At 42.3% G+C, this 16,389-nt stretch overlaps 1 protein-coding gene and 5 non-coding genes across 13 annotated transcripts in view; 1 reads left to right on the top strand and 5 right to left on the bottom strand.

Annotated features, from left to right (window-relative positions):
• Positions 1-224: 224 nt before the first annotated feature.
• The window catches only part of wnt5b (wingless-type MMTV integration site family, member 5b), a 91,861-nt gene continuing 75,696 nt past the window's right edge, over positions 225-16,389 (top strand). For 7 of the 8 annotated variants that reach the window (XR_010096780.1, XM_063500668.1, XM_063500666.1 and 4 more), the window contains exon 1: positions 1,273-1,748. The gene's annotated coding sequence lies outside the window, so the exon portion shown is untranslated. Of the gene's footprint in view, positions 244-1,272; positions 1,749-16,389 lie in introns of those variants that run through there. The other variant, XM_063500663.1, reaches the window with a different exon arrangement.
• Positions 4,861-4,933, bottom strand: trnak-cuu (transfer RNA lysine (anticodon CUU)). The gene has a single exon. It is a non-coding gene; the product is annotated as a tRNA-Lys (tRNA).
• On the bottom strand, positions 7,915-7,987 carry trnak-cuu (transfer RNA lysine (anticodon CUU)). The gene has a single exon. It is a non-coding gene; the product is annotated as a tRNA-Lys (tRNA).
• On the bottom strand, positions 8,605-8,677 carry trnak-cuu (transfer RNA lysine (anticodon CUU)). Its single transcript has one exon. It is a non-coding gene; the product is annotated as a tRNA-Lys (tRNA).
• trnak-cuu (transfer RNA lysine (anticodon CUU)) lies at positions 12,722-12,794 on the bottom strand. Its single transcript has one exon. It is a non-coding gene; the product is annotated as a tRNA-Lys (tRNA).
• Positions 14,635-14,707, bottom strand: trnak-cuu (transfer RNA lysine (anticodon CUU)). Its single transcript has one exon. It is a non-coding gene; the product is annotated as a tRNA-Lys (tRNA).

Here is a 16,389-nt window from a genome sequence, read left to right as displayed (position 1 = left end):
GGGTGCCTCATGGGTGAGGTTTTCCGGGCATGTCCCATTGGGAGGAGGCCCCGGGGCAGACCCAGGACATGCTGGAAAGATTATATCTCTCGGCTGGCCTGAGAACGCCTTGGTGTTCCCCTGGACAAGCTGGAGGAGGTGGCTGGGGAGAGGGAGGTCTGGGCTTCTCTGCTTGGGCTGCTGCCCCCGCAACCCAGCCCCGGATAAGCAGAAGAAAATGGATGGATGGATTTATTTATCCAGGTAAAAAGTGTAATTGAAAGATTAAAAATATCTAATTTTTTAAGAAAGATCTGACCAAGAGGGCAGCAGAAACTGTACAAACATAACAGTTCTATAAAAATATTTCAAGTAGCCAAAAATTGACTTTTTAATTGTATTATAAAGCAGGTATAATAACTTTTATATATAGCTGTTTGCTGATAATAATCTATTTACCGTTTTAAGCAGAGACATTACACAAAGAACACACAGATAAACATCGGGTAACCTTTTTGGCACAACACCTTTTATGCTATTAAATGTATTTTCCCGTAAGATAAAGCTGTATTTGGCGTGCTGCTATGCTTTCTAGTTGTAGAAGTGCTTTCTTTATGCCTGTCTCTTAGTAAATAAAAATTGTTTAAGATCGAAAATTACCAGAGTCCTGTGCCATCAAAAAATGACTTCATTAACAACCTGCGGTACTGCACAACTCTTGAGTCCGCTGCACAGATCGGGAGCTGATTTTCACTCAACTCTGTCGGGAGTTTGAAAGTTTGAAAGTTTTTACATTGATTGATCAATCATTTTTTTATTTGAAGTGATGTTAATGTTGTGCACACAGTCTGATAAAACACAGTCCTTTACAATTGAAATGCAATCAGATAGCTGACCCAACAACAGTTTTCGCCCTATAAACTCACTGCAGTGAAGTTTATTTGTAAGAATATAGCGAGAGGGGCCAGACTCAGGGGTAAAAGCCCTGTTTTAAAGGCTATGAGTTTAATGGACTCCAAACGGAGACCCATTGGTTAAAAACACTCTCAAAGAGGCGAATCTTTCCTTCTCATTCTGTGTAAAACGACCTCCTTTCCCTCTTTTACGCCTCTGTCTCCTTTTCTCCTCCGGTGGCCAGGCGGGCAGTTTTCACATCAGCGCAGTTGTTGAGGAGGGAGAGAGAGAGCGCGCTCTGGGCTCTATTGTTTCATTCCACTTCTCCTTCTGTTTCTCGACGCGTAAAAACTTTGCGGAGCACCCTCCCCTCTGCTTCCCTCCTCCCCACCACCACCTTCTCCTCCTCCTCCTCCTCCCCCTTTCCCTGCGTGCGTAATTAGTTGGAGAGTGTTTGGAAAGTTGTGATGGCCGTGAAAAAAATCTCACTTTATTTCTGACACCTGTTGCTGAGAGCACAGCTCACAGCGCAGCGAGTGCCACTCTTTTCTGTCGGGACTTCTGGATACTGTCAGTCGCAAACCTATACCTCTGTACATTCCCACAAATCAACTTTTTTCCTTTGTTCTTTTGCTCTTTCTTTACTCAAACAACGACTTTCGTGTGACATCGAGGAGTGAAAGTCAGACTGTGAAGCGTGCTGCTGTGGGATCTTCCCGAACGGGATATCTCCTTCCATTGAAAACAGCGATCTGTCTGCACTTTCCCAACCGGACAGAGAGTAACAATTTTCGGTCGTTAGCGCTTCTGATGGTGGGTGAAGAAAGTTTTCTTGGACAACCGATCAACGACGTTAATCCAGCACAACACACCAGGTAAGAGCATTCGTTTTAAATACTTTACGATGTGATAACACAAAGTACACAATGGGAATGTTAGCGGTGGATTTGAGGTGTGTGATTTAACTTTTCAGTGATTTGTGCCATGATTTCTGATAGTTTTACAGTGTCATGTTTCTTTTCTGACTTTGATCTTTGTCCCACAAGATGAGGAAACTTTAAAACTCAAACTTTGCAAGAGTGGATGTGATTTTTAAATCATAGATCTGAACTTGAAATCTCGCCGTTCCTGCGCTCTCTGAACAGGACATCTGAAGTCAGTGTGAAAACATTTGGGACTTTGTTCCATTTGAACTTTTTGTCCCCTCGATGTTTCCGTTGTCACAGTCTACTTACAGAATGGGCTTATTTCATTGAATTTGGCTCGCACATGACAGTGGTGAAATGCAGAGTGTGTCTGTTTGTGCGTTTGTGCGTGTGCCAACCCCGTCGGCCCAAATGAAGGCAGCCCTCTCGCTTTGCGGTGCAGACCAGAACTATTTTGGTCGAAATGTTGCACAAATGTTTCTCTCAGTTTAGAGAAATTGCTCTGCCTTCATCTGGACCAGAGGACTGGATGGCATCTAAGTCCGACTGTAACTGTGAGGGAATGTTGGTTCACCATTTAATTTTGCTGCCCAGCGTAAAACTCACTGAACCAGGAGTCTCTCCCTATTTTGCGCGAGACTCTTGGATGTACCAGCTGGAACGTTATTTTTTCTTCTTCTTTTTTGACTGAATATCTACTTTATGATACAGTTTGTGGCCTCTGAATTTAGTGTCACAGCTGTATTTTCGAGACCAGCTGTGCAATCAGCAGGTAAAAAATGCATGGAAATGGGAAACCATAGCAGACTATCCAAGTTTTCTAGCCTTTGAGGATAAAGTGGAGATGAAATGGTAAAAATAGGACACGCAACCCTCTATATTTTCGCTATGATGAATAAAAAATGATCTAAATGTTCCGTAGCACTATGAAAGTATATTTAAATGTCTTGATAATATGGATTCTCGTGTCCTTATGTAGAAGTTTCTGTGTGTGTTCATGTTAATGAGACACTCACTGACCTATGCACTTTCAAGTTTTTATGGTGACTGTTGACCACTAACAATGGGAAAAGTAAACCATTTAACATAAAGAATAGCATCTGGGTTAACCTTATTGTCTAGTTCTTCACACACACTTTCACCCCAAATTCATGGATAACTTTAATATCCATTAAGTCTTCTCTCATAATAAACTCCTTAAACTTTAGCTGTATAGTCTAGCAGTGTTATTGAGGCTGATGTGTCTTTTTCATTCCTTACAAAACAGAAATAAATTCATATTCATGTTTCAGCAGAATCTATTGTGGCACATTTCTGTTTAAAGGAAAAAGAGAGAGGATAAATCCTCAAACTCTCACATGTCCACCTTTGGGGTTGTGTCACGAAGGACATCCAGCCTAAAAATTCTGCCAAATCAGACACATCCATCCGCTGTGGCGACCCCTTGTGAATAAGGGAGCAGCCAAAAGTAGTTTATTATCATTTATAAAGACAAGTTAAATTAACTGGTGACAAATGCAGCTTGGTGTTGTAACTGAGACATGTTTGCAAGAAGGTGACCTAGCAGAGGATGATGAGTTTTTTAACCGTCTGCCCAGGATCTGAAAGCGGGCTCAGATCAGATTCATGTTCGACGATGTTATGGCTGCAGACGAGCTGAGAGATTGTCGAGGTCGTCTCTGGCAGTGACGTCTCTGGCTCACTTTGTGTTTCTCATGGTTTTAAAATCCGAAACCCACATGAAATGTGGCCCGAGCCGACAGCCGGGCTGATAAACCTTGCAAGAGGAGAGGTGGTGTGTGTGTGCATGTGTGTGTGTGTGTGTGTGTGTGTTTCAGGATAGATAGTAACATTAGATGTGTAGATAGGGGTGCTGAAAAGTGTTGCTGTCAACAAGTTAGCCATTAGAGAGAGATAATCTCTCTTCCTCCGCCCTCCCGTCTCAGTCAACTTCTGTTCTTTCTCTTCCATCCCCCTCACTGTTTCATTCAGGACCTTCATTTTCTCGTGCCTCATCTATTCTTACTTTTCTTCATGTTCTCAACTTGGGTTTGGTTTGGGTTTGGCGAGCAGTGAACCAAACTTTTAGACTCACTCGATTTTATGCAACAGTAACATGTGGAAACTGTGGAGCAGTTAAAATATACTTGGGTGCCAGCAAATCTGTATTCTGAACATCTTCTCATTCATTTACCTCTCTCCGCCTGTCTGCCCTCTAACTGGTGAGAAAGACCTTTTCTTTAACTGAAGCGCCTCTTGAGTGTCTCATCCCCTGGGACTCGGTAATTAGGGAAGGGGAGTAAGTGAGTATGCGTATTTGTCTCCGCACTAGACATTTGAGAAGATGGCTTGTCTGCAAGCACAAATGGGTCCTCAAGGTCATTCAAGACGGTCTGTGTGTGTTTGTGTGTGTCCCACGTGTTCAGACACAGTAGATTTGGGAATGAGGAATAGGAATTAGGAATATTTAATTAAAGTGGCTGTTCAAACATGTGATTCATCTAAAGTGAAAATAATCAAATGTAAGTTTTTGAATGGATTGGATTTTAGAATCACCTTGTCTGCACTCAGTGTGTTACGTGACACACGTGTGTGTATTTCAGCCTTCCAGGAGCACTAATGACTAAGTTGGACTCTCTCTCACACACAGATGGTGGTCAGTTTGAAGAGGATGGCCTCTTCAGCTCTCTAGCTGAAGAGCTGCTGTTTTAAACTCTTATTTCTGATTGGCTGTATTGAATCTTTGGAATTCTTCTCAGTGTGTAACCCTCCAGTCCTCCCTTGATGTATTTTTGATTTCAGTGAAGAGGTTTGCAACTTACTCTTTTAAAATTTAAAAACTGATTGTGTTGCGAACCGAGCGACACATTTTTTTTTAGCAAAGTTGCTTTGTATTGTAAAATAAATGCCCTATAAGATATTAGCAAAAACTATTTTGTCATCCCAAAATTCCTCATTTATGATAGGTGTGAAATGCAGATTAGCATGATTTGCAGCATTAGCTGTGTGCACATGATCTCACGGAAGTACATTTTTCTCCAATGATTCGAGAAAAATCTTGCGCCCAACGTGGGGCTCGAACCCACGACCCTGAGATTAAGAGTCTCATGCTCTACCGACTGAGCTAGCCGGGCTGCGTGCGTGACGCACAGACATGCTGTGAGTCATTGTAAAATGATATTCGCATGAGCACATCGCATGACCGATGTCATGCGATGTGCTCAGGTATGGAAAAAGAAATCAATAAGCATAAAAGACGCGCAACTTCTAGGTCTGTTTAGTGAAGCCTACATTCTGTTTAGTGGACACCAGGGGGCGACTCTTGTGCTTGCAAAAAGACCATTGAAAAACAGCCATTTATCTGTGACCTCAGTGAGTAATTTCCTGATGTCTTTGCACCCTCAGGCACTAGTTTCAGGTCATATCTTACAGAAAATTAAAATGGTGACGGTGAGAAAACTTTAAAAACAGGACAGGAGGACTTACAGTGGCTACATGCATCTTTTGCACTGCGGTACAGTGTTTTAAAAATTACTTATTAATGCTGTAGTTTTTAATAAGGTTGATGCTCCAAAAAGTTCTGTACTACAAGGTGAAGGCAGTGTGTGTGTGTGTGTGTGTGTGTGTTTGGCCCTTCTGTGTCAGCGGTTCAGGCTATGACATGATGTCATTGGGGGCAACAGGGTGGAGTGAGATGGGGTTAGAGCTTGGCTCAGATCCCGACTCCAGCAGCCCTAAAAATGTGTCTGACCAGCAAGTATGTGACTGGCCCCGCTTGTCTGTGCGCTCGTACATGTGTGTGAGCATGTCAGCCTCAGTGTGTCAGCGTATGCGGATGTGTATGGTCAGTGGTAGCAGTGGTCAGCAGCTGTATGCTAGCTGTGTCCTACACTAATAGTAAAAGTGGTTTATTGGGCACTTGACAGGGCCTAAAACCATTTTATAAATCCGGCGGCTGGTACAACGGCGAGAGACGCACACCATGCAGCCACAAGACACACAACATAACACCAGAGGAGCTGCAGCTACTGAGCACTGTTGTGTCTTAACTAACTAGGAAAAGGAGAAAATGTCTCTCCTCACCATAGATTCACATGCTTTCAACCTACGACAATAGAATTTGCCTATGATGAGCCAACTATGAGTATAGACTATAACTCTGTTAGTATTAGTTATCAGTTTATTTCACTTTTGAAGAGACTTCAACTTGCGGTCGAAAAATCAAGGCAACTCAGATGTGGCACAAACTGCATTTCCTCTTATAGCCACTTGAGGCAGGCTCCAAACGTGAGGCAGTGCTCATAAACTCCACAGTTAACATGAACACCTTGTGAAAATAGCATGTTTACAGCCAAGTACAAAGAATTAGCTAATTCCCCCCTTCATAATAACCGTGTGATGGGAGAATTTGTTTAAAATTCACCTATTTTGATGATGTTGCAGCTCAAAATCAGGGCGTGGGTGCTTTGATCGACTGATGTACTGTTACAAGCAGCTGTAGCGGACGGCTGTCTGCTAACTGTCACCTTTTGCCGGGTTGTGTGTAAATATTTGCTTCAGTTTCGGTTGGTGAAACTAGTATTTACAAAACCAACAAGGCCAAAATGTTAACTTGAAACCTTCAAAATGTAGAAACCACGGAGTCTCATCTCATTTAGAAGCCTTTCATTAAATTCCTCTATCATCAAAAGTATCATTTGTCAGTGTTGCGGTGCATAGTGTGTAAAAGTTGCCAACACTGTGCTGACTCAATAACTGCAGAGCTCCAAACCTCCTCTGGCATTAACATCAGCACAAAAACAGTGCGCTCGTAACTTCATGATGTGGGTTTCTGTGGCTGAACACCTCCTGCGAGTGTAATGTACATGTGGATGAGCACTTCTTTCTGTACGGCATTTCATCATATCGACAATGTTTTATTTAATTATCTGATAGGTATTCATATTGTAATATTGTTCTTTGGGACACTCAAATATCTAAGTCCGGTTGATGATGTTTAATGCCTGTGTATAGTTGTCGTGACTGGTTGCTGTACTGGAAACAGGAAACCAGAAGTTGTCTCCTTTATCTTCACTTTAAATTGACCAATTTCACCTTCATGTATTTGTAGTTTTTTCATGTCCAAATTAAATGCACAAAAGTTTAAACTGACTGTCAAACTGTGTATTTTATAGTTCTGTGTAACTGAGATTTACCAGTGTTAGTTTACTAGAAAATACATCAAGACATCAGTGTTGGAAACATTACCCTGCCCTCAGTTTGGAACATGTGACCTGCAGTCTGCACACCTGAGAAAGTTTCTTGAAATAAAACTGTGTTACAGCACATACAGTAAATCTAAACAACAAAATTTTCATTTTCCCTTCCTCTCAGTTGCCCTGATCCAGCACTGATAAAACTATCAGCAACACACCTGCACTGGGGTTGAAAGCCAGTCACACACATATGCGCAGGATATAGCCAATACACAAACAAAAACTCAAACAGATGGGGACAAGCATTTTATTTAGCACATGCTCACTACAGTAGGTCTGTTCTCATTTCATTTTAAGTCTTTCCCGCTTTCCTAGTTTCCTCTTTGTTTGTTCTCTTCATCTTCGTGTGCCTCAGTACTTCTTTGACTGAATAGTGATTCAGTGCTATTTTGGCTGAAACCCTAATGAAGGCGTTTTCTATTTTTGTCAAAAAATGTACGCCGAAGATTAAGACTGTCACACTCATGAGGCAGAGCAGTTTCCCTATTCCCATTTTTAATTAAAAAATATGTCAATATACTGTTAAAAAAATGTCCGTCAGCATGTGTGGATACTGACAGGACTGAGCATTAACCATAGCACTCTATCCAAGACCAGTTTGACTTAGTAATAGTTGTTTGAACTCTTTCACCTCTTAATTGATTTATATTAACTTTTGCTTATAAAAGGCCATTGCAGTTAGTTCTGCTCTTTCTCCTGGATTATGGCAGTCTTCTACTGTAATACATCATTACTGCTGGACTCGGTGTACGGAGAGGTGCTCTGCATTCTTAGAACCAAATGTCTGTTGTGTGGACGGCCCATCATTTTCACTTAATACTGTTTTTTCAATTATTTGAAGTCTACTCTAAAAACCTTCGCGCCCAACGTGGGGCTCGAACCCACGACCCTGAGATTAAGAGTCTCATGCTCTACCGACTGAGCTAGCCGGGCTGTAGCACCAGCTAATAGTAGGGAGTTTTTCCTTGCCGCTGTCGCCAAAGTGCTTGCTCTTAGGGAGTCATCTGATTGTTGTCATTTTCTCTGTATTATTGTAGGGTTTTTACCTTACATAAAATGACCTTACATTACAATATAAAGCCCCCGGGGCCTGTTGTTTTTGTGATTTGGTGCTAGATCATTAAAACTGAATTGAATAGAAGGATAGCAGCAAGAGTGATAGTGAAGAAAATGCTTTGTCAAGAGACTGCATGCCACCGATTGGTTGTCAGTGGCGTCACTCGATGAGTCATAAGAGATGCTCCTTCACAAAAGTCAAAACCACCATTTTTGAAACCCTGCAACGACAAAATGGCCACATAAAAACAAGCACCATAGTCCCCAAGTCTGACAAAAAGCCGCAGGAATACCATCATTGTGACATCTTCCATTGTTGTGTGTCTGTGGCATACATATGACATCACTTTTGGCCACGGCGCTATAACCATGCACATCAGGTGGTACCCAATTGTAATGGAAAACGTTTGAAACTGAGTGAAGGGACTAGTGGAAAAGGCCTATTAGTTAGAGGGTTAGGGCATGTGCAGGGGGTGTTGTGTTCTAAAATCTTGCGCCCAACGTGGGGCTCGAACCCACGACCCTGAGATTAAGAGTCTCATGCTCTACCGACTGAGCTAGCCGGGCTAGGTGAGGGTCTCTGATGAGATGCGAGAGATACACACAATATCTCAAGCACTACAATAAGGGTGATCTAGTCCAGTTGTTTAATGATAAGATTTGTTCGATCAGTTTCTGAAAAGGTATAAATCGCCCTGTCCTTAATCGGCTTGGAACTTTTTATTCTGATGGAAGTGTTTAATAAACTCTCTTAGAAGAAACTTGCTTAGAGGTTTGATATGCCCCTTGTTGTGTCATTAAGATGTTTAAAAAATCAAGTTTTTCACACTGATCTATTTTTTTGGCCACATTACCTTAGATGACCGGACACAGTTCGTGTGTGTGTGTGTGTGTGTGTGTGTGTGTGTGTGTGTGTGTGTGTGTGTGTGTGTGTGTGTCTGGTGCGTCACTTGTTTGTTGACCCTTTTTGGTCATCTCACTCTGGCCGCTGTCAGCCTGTCAAAACACAGCAATGAATGCATCTGTTCACATCAGCAGAGTTTTCCTTTGCACACACACAAACACGCACACCCCCAACTTGACTCCCATTTGGAGGATGCGAGCCGGTTTACAGCAAATGCAAAACATTTTCATAAAATTGATAATGAGCACTGTTTCTGATGGATGTAAAGGGAGATGGATGAAAGAAAGGGCAGAGGAAAGCACAAGTCCAGATGAAGAGAAAGAAAGAGTGATGGTAATGAGTGGGGTTTAGTCAGTCAGATGAGAGGAAACTCTGCCTCTTACTGGTGAAGATCTGCTACTGCAGCACATCAAAGGAAACATGAAGAGAATAAAAACATGAGAACACAAGAGTGTTTTATGACTTAATAATTGCAGCGCTGTGTTTTATGCATCACGGATTTGGATCACTTTGCAGTCACTGCTGTTTTCTTTGTGCTTTGCAGAATTGTAAAAAATATATAAACCGTGTGGAATAAAGAAAGTCAGCTAGAGAAATGGCAACAGATGAATTCAAATGATCCCCTCACCATCGCCGGGTTTCACTTGTTTGTGAGTCTTACCGCATAATAAAACGCCGGCGTATGATCCACAAAGTCTCACAACAGTGAGTTTCAAGCGCTTACAACTAGAAAGGCTCCTCACTCTCCGTGTATGTAGTTTAGGTGTTTTTTGAATTCTTGCTATTTTTCATCTTGTCTTTTGATTTTCTGTTTTATGCAAAAAAAAAAATAAAAAAATCATCCTTTATTTTTTGGTCTCTTTTCACTCTGTTGTGTATTTTCTTCCGTGTGTGTGTTTGTGTTGGAGGAGTGGTTACAATATAATGAGATTCCCAGTGCCCAGGTGTTCTTTCTAGATAATTACTGAGTGTGTTTTTCTGTAGCCAATCTCTGAACTGAGGCAATACCAAATCTGTCAGCACACCCACACACACTCATGGGACGAGGGCGAGGGGTGGGGGATTAAATCAGAAATTTATTCCCACTATCTTGTTTCTGATGGCAAAACAAAAAAGAAAAAAGAAACAAATGTTATGGCTCTCATTTTAGTCGTGAATCTTTGTTTTGTTCCCTCTTTCTACCTTTTTCTTCAAGAATTCCTTTATTTTCTTTTTTCCCAGTCTCTCTCCTCTGAGCATCCTCCTTGTGTTTATCGTACACTCTTGCCTGCAGTGTGTGTGTGTGTGTGTGCAGAAGGATCAACAAAACATTAGTGCATTGTCTGGTGGGAGGGGGAAAAATCACAGAGCGAGCACACGACATTGATTTACACACAAATACGTGCACAATTTTTGTTTTTCAAAACCACATCCATCACTGATTGGCTGAAGTGATTTATTAGGAAGTGATTGTTGCTGAGGTTTTGTAGACTGGACAGACAGGAGCAGAGCACTGCATTGCGTTATAAAAAAAAAAGAAAGAGGACACTGACTCTTTGCCAAATGAGCTTTCTGGATAACGAGGAGTCTGTTTCACCTATGTTTGTCTAGTTTCTTTGAGGTTTTATGACTCCGGGCTGCTTTATACCTCGCACTGAACATCGACAGAGGCCAGGGCCTGCAGTTAATTGAGTAAATTGTGCACCAACATCATTTCACAATGCTAAAATTAAAACACTGTCACTGTTTAATCCATTTCTTTAATGAGATTGTTAATGAAAAGAGAGAAAAAAAGAGTTTGCATTATCCTTTAAATGAAAATCGAGACAAAGCAATCTCTGCAAACGCTTTGTTAAAAAAGACAATTTAGTCACTGTACTTTGGAGTGCATTAACAAACTGCAGTGAAACAGTAACAATATCCTAGCGCTGCTTCATAAAGCTGTTGGCAGTGGCTGTTTTGGGCAGCAGCTCACAAACCTTTTAAACCCTGCTAATCTTCGGGCATAAAGGGTTAAAACACTTAGCCCCTGAATTTTTTATCCTGCATATTTTAACACATCCGGCAGCATATATTTCACATCAGCGTCTGCCACTGCTGAGCTGCCGCATCGTCTGTCAGGCGCACATGCTGCCTGAATCGAGATCAGAATTGTGTTTGTCATCACCTTCAGTTAATGTTCAGGGGTCTGTCGTGTCGGTGGTGCAGTGACAGCAGGACCTCGGCTCAAAAAATGCCTTTATATGAGGCAGCCTCTTGCTAAACGGTCATTCATCACATTTTACACTGTCACAAGTTGCTTTCTTGTCTGTAACATCTGAAGTTTATCACAATTTTATGGCGCTGTTTCGCTTTATAATTGTTTTTTATGTGGCTTTACGAGCCACAGTTGCCATAAATCACAACGCTCTAAATCTACAGCACTCAAATGTTCACCGTCAGAGGACTTTCTGCTGGTTTACAGAGGCTGAAGTTTTCAAACGAGCTGCTGCTGCAGTAACGGTGAACGCAGACAGAGGGCACTGCATCACTGGGGCTCCTCTCTGAGATACTGGACACCTAACAGAGCAGAAGAGAGGGAGGCTCGGGCAGGGGTGAGAGGTTAAAGGGGGAGATGAAAGGATACAGCAGGAGGAAAACTGAGGGAGATAGGAATGCGAGGACAGGAGATGGAGGAGATAATCAGTTCTACCCCACTTGCTTGCCCATCATCCTCTGTGGATTTCATTTTTGTCCTGGTCACTTTGATCAAATAAAAATTGCAAACCGCAGCTATTCTTCCTACAACCTTTCTTTACTACACCTTCCTCTCTTTCTCTCTACCACTGCCTGACCAGTATCCTCCTCCCCTTCTTCATTCCCATCATGCATGGTTGGGTCCAGGCCATTTGCTTCCACTCCAGCAGGGCCGTACCATTACTGACCAGCAGGGGAATTGCATTTCTCTGCATGCAGCTGGTTACAGGTGTGGTGATGCTCTCTCTGTCATTTAGTCTCTCGCCATTAGCATCAATTTAAGTGCAGTCGCCCGTACAGAATGCACATCAAACAGGAAATAAGATCAGTCAAGTTTAAGGAGCCCAAAACAAAGGTAGAAGGTGTTTCTGGCCGATGTTTAGCCTGTAAGTTTGGTTACTGTTTATCAAAGCCTTTCCTTATTATGTAATGTCACTATGGACATTTAAATCTGATGTAGTGTAGTCATCAGGAGAGCTACATTTACAATCAAACATCAAAACGATTAAATTATTGGTTTTATCTGTAGAAGGGAGGTTAAACACAGAGGTCCAGAGCCCCTGGATGAAACAAAAAATTTCCTTCTCTCATATGATTTCTTTTTTACTTCATCCACCTGCGGTCTGCCTGCCAGTTCCTCTGAATTATCTTCAAATTTTCATGGTCCTGTTTTTTTAGATCTCATGAGTTATGGCTTCTGTTTTGATTTTGTTGTTGTTCTATTGAACTACAAACATTAAAAAAAAACCCCACATATTCAGTACAAAAAGCGAAGACTGCCTGCAGCGAACCCTTTCTATTGTTTTCAACACTGAATTTCACTTCAGCTCTACTTAACTCTTCTCTGACAGAAGAGGCTCACAGACTGGTTGTGCCACACCTTTCTCTGCAGGCAGATTGGCCATCTTGGATGACAAAGGGTTTTTATGAGAATGTTAGGGAAAGAGAGATAAAGTGCTATGACAGTGAACTTTTTGTGCTTAAAATAGCTCCGCCCAACGTGGGGCTCGAACCCACGACCCTGAGATTAAGAGTCTCATGCTCTACCGACTGAGCTAGCCGGGCTGTGTGCTTGATGTGTGTCTTCTAGACAATATGAACATGAACATAAACAACTAAACTGGAGCAGTTACAAATTCATTAGCATTTTATCCCCAGTGTTTCTCTGTCTCTATCATTGCAGTTTTTTGCTCCTTGTCTTCCCCCCTGTTTTCTTCACAGTTTTCGCCTTTGCATTGTTTTCCCCACCTACTCATAGCTCATCCCTAATCAGAGAGATCCCCTGCTGTGCTGTCCACTCTGTGAGTTTCTGTGTTTTTCCTGTGTGGATTCTTTGTTTTTCCCTCTTTCTTCCTTTATGCGTTTTGGGAAATTTCTTCAGCCACAATAAAGGTTTGCTTTTGTTCAGTATTCACTCTCTCCTGTCCTCCATTTGGGTCCTCCGCAGCACATCCTGACAGAATGCCCATTATCAGTTGTTATCAGTCCCATACACATTGCCAGCTCAGTTGGAACAGCAGTGCTTATGTAGGAGATGGTAAATGTTGTAAGCCTGCTTGCATGCTTCACGTGGTAAAGGCATTTATTTTAACACTAAAAGTCGCTATTTCTTCATCTGAATAGCATCTGAAAACAAAAGTAAACAACTTAATGTGATAAAATGTAATGTGAATAAAATGGATCTTGAACCAATGTGTGATTGTCCAGCGTCCAAAAATTAGAATTGTGTCGCTATTTTAACCTGGAAGTACCTATTTCATCCACTGAGCAAGGCAGAACAACCACTGCTGAATGAGGTGATAACTACTTATTTGCAAGTGGAGGAGCCATCTACAGACTATATGAATGGGACTGATAGCAGCTGATATAGCAACTGGTTATTCAGCACGCTGATAACATTCCAAATGTGTGCAATAGAAGTTAAATTAACAGCACTGCATGTTTCCCCCACTTTAATTTGGTAGCAGTTATTTCAGCCCACTCTCATTGCCAGAGCATGAAATACTGCAGTGTTGTCAGAGTTGCTGGAGTCTCACAAATACCTAAAAGGTGTTGGTATCCAAACCTAAGCAAGTAAAAGTAGAAGTAGAAGGTAAGTAAAAAAGTCAAACTTAATGTCTAGCGGGAGTTTGTTAAAGTAGAAAACCCAGAAATGGTAAATGCTGGATTGAAATTGACAGTCTGATGGGTTTAGGGCATGGCCTCAAGAGGATTTTTTTTTGTATATCTCAGGATGTTACATGTGTGTACCAAATGTCATATATCGGCATCAAACACAGCAGTTGGTTTCCTCCATAGCAATTTGCCCATTTTGCTCCCCCCCATGTATGAAATCCATAAAACCTGTACATTTTCTGTACATTTTCCTGATACGTGTGTAAAATCTCCTGACTTTTCCTTTTGTAAACAAGCAGTAATTGTTTTTGGTATCTGTACAATCGTTGCCGGCAAAACGTCGATTTTGTTTCTGGTGGCTGTTGGAGGGTTCCAGGGCTACCCTTTGTCACCAATTCTGTTCATAATCTTTACATTTCTAGGCAAAGCCAAAGGTGGCAGAAACCTCAGGATTTTATCTCTGCTCTTTGCAGATGATGTGGTTCTGCTGGCTTCATCACAAACCCACACCTATGGTTACACGTCGGTAGTGAGAGACAGAACAAAATCTCAGATACAAGTGGAAGAAATGAGCTTTCCCCAAAGGGTGGCTGCCCTCTCCCTTAGAGATAGGGTGAGGACTAATAGGCCACTATATCTCCACATCAATAGGAACCAACTGATGAAAGCGGTACTGCTGCCCCCACAGCATCAAAATGAAGAGGCAAAGCTGAGATAGCTTGGACATGATTGGCTAGTGATATATTAGCGATATGGTCCAACTCCAATTAATTTTGTTCTAATACAGATGCGCCCAACGTGGGGCTCGAACCCACGACCCTGAGATTAAGAGTCTCATGCTCTACCGACTGAGCTAGCCAGACTGTTCAAGGTGCAACTCTAGGTAGTTCAGGCCTTAGACCGGGATGTCTCCGGGGGCTTCTAGGGTAAGGTGTTCCTGGCATGCCCTTCTCGGGAGCAGGTCTTGGGGCAGACCCAGGACACGATGGTGAGATTATATCTCTAAGCTATTTTGGGAACCCCTTGGTGTTTCCCTGGACAAGCTGGAGGAGGTGGCTGGGGAGAGGGAGGTCTGGGCTTCTCTGCTTAGGCTGCTAGCCTCCCAGTATGGACTTCATATCTCTTTAAAAGTGGACCATCCTTTCTAGGTGTGCAATATTGCAGTAGCAAGTGCATCATGGCCGCATCTGACAGAACAGCAGCATGTGACTCCTTGGGATCAGAATATGTTGCTCATTTATGAGTTTTTTTTTTTCAAGTAATAGTCACTCCAAAAAATTTGACAATACCCACAAACTGTAATTGCAGCAGTTCTGAGACAGTTAACTGAATCTCCTCGCTTACATCACTAGATTTTCTTGGTGTTTGCTGAATTTGCTGAAGAAATCAAAGTATTTTTGACTAAATTAACCAATTAACAAAAAAGACTGTAGATACAAATTTGAGATGTGTTGTAATAAATGCAGCGTGATTCTTTTTAAATATAGTTAAAAATTTTACTATCGTTTGAAAAACACACACACTCACATTTTTCTGTTGAACACACGCTGAGTGCTGCACAGTAAACTCCAGCTAGCAAAGTGTGACTCATCAAAAATCATTTCTTCTTTCTCTGTCGTTGCCTCTTTTTTCTCTGCCTGTCAACAACTCCCCTCCTCCTTTCTTTTCAATCTTTCTTCCCTATCCACTTTCTCTGTCCCACCCCTCCCCCTATCCACATCATTCGATACATACAAACGCACACATGCGCACCCCTCCAGCTCTCCTTCAGTCCTGCCTAACTATTCTGTGGGCACAGTGCCCAGGAAGCAGCACGAGCAGGGCAGAGAGCTCCGGGCTGAGCCCCGCAGCCACACCGGCACCCTGTAAGCCTAGAAAGCAATAGGAGCAGAGAATGTGAAAAGGAGAAGCACTGCGAGAAAAGAGACGCAAGGAGCGGATTTTAAAGGAAGAGAGGGTGAAAAAGAGGGTAGAAAAGTAGAAGTGCGGAATCGGGCTGAGAAAGGATAAAGAGATAAGAGGATGCAATAGCAGGGGAGACATGCAACAGAGGAGAGGATTAGAGATGGGGAAGACAAAAGGAGATTAGAAAACAGATAGATCAATAGACAGAGAGACACAGAGAGAGGAGGAGGAAAGATGCAGGGAGGGAGAATGTGTGAAGCAAGAGAGAAAAAAGAGAGCCGGGCAGACAGCCAGCACTCCCAGGAGAGATAGGTCAGAGCAACGGACATGTCTCCAGAGACTATGTGTGTGTGTGAGTGTGTGTGAAAGACAGTGGCAAGAGATGGAGGGAGGAGGAGAGAAGAATGCAGAAGAGGAGGAAGAGGAGAGCAGCGGAGCGCATAGGGAAAGAGTGGGGGACTTGTATAAGATACTGTAGTGAATGTCTGAAATGCGACCTTGGAAATCTATATCTTCGCATTTGTGTCTGTGAGTTACAACTCGTTGCTGGCACTAGATCTCTAGTTACTGCTGGGTATTATTAGACAAAGGAAGCTATCTGAAACACAGATTTTGCATACATTAGTACATTTTAACACGT

Source organism: Pelmatolapia mariae, linkage group LG17 (genome assembly GCF_036321145.2).
Source record: "Pelmatolapia mariae isolate MD_Pm_ZW linkage group LG17, Pm_UMD_F_2, whole genome shotgun sequence".
NCBI classification, from domain to species: domain Eukaryota; kingdom Metazoa; phylum Chordata; class Actinopteri; order Cichliformes; family Cichlidae; genus Pelmatolapia; species Pelmatolapia mariae.
This window is presented reverse-complemented; position numbering and strand designations above follow the sequence as displayed.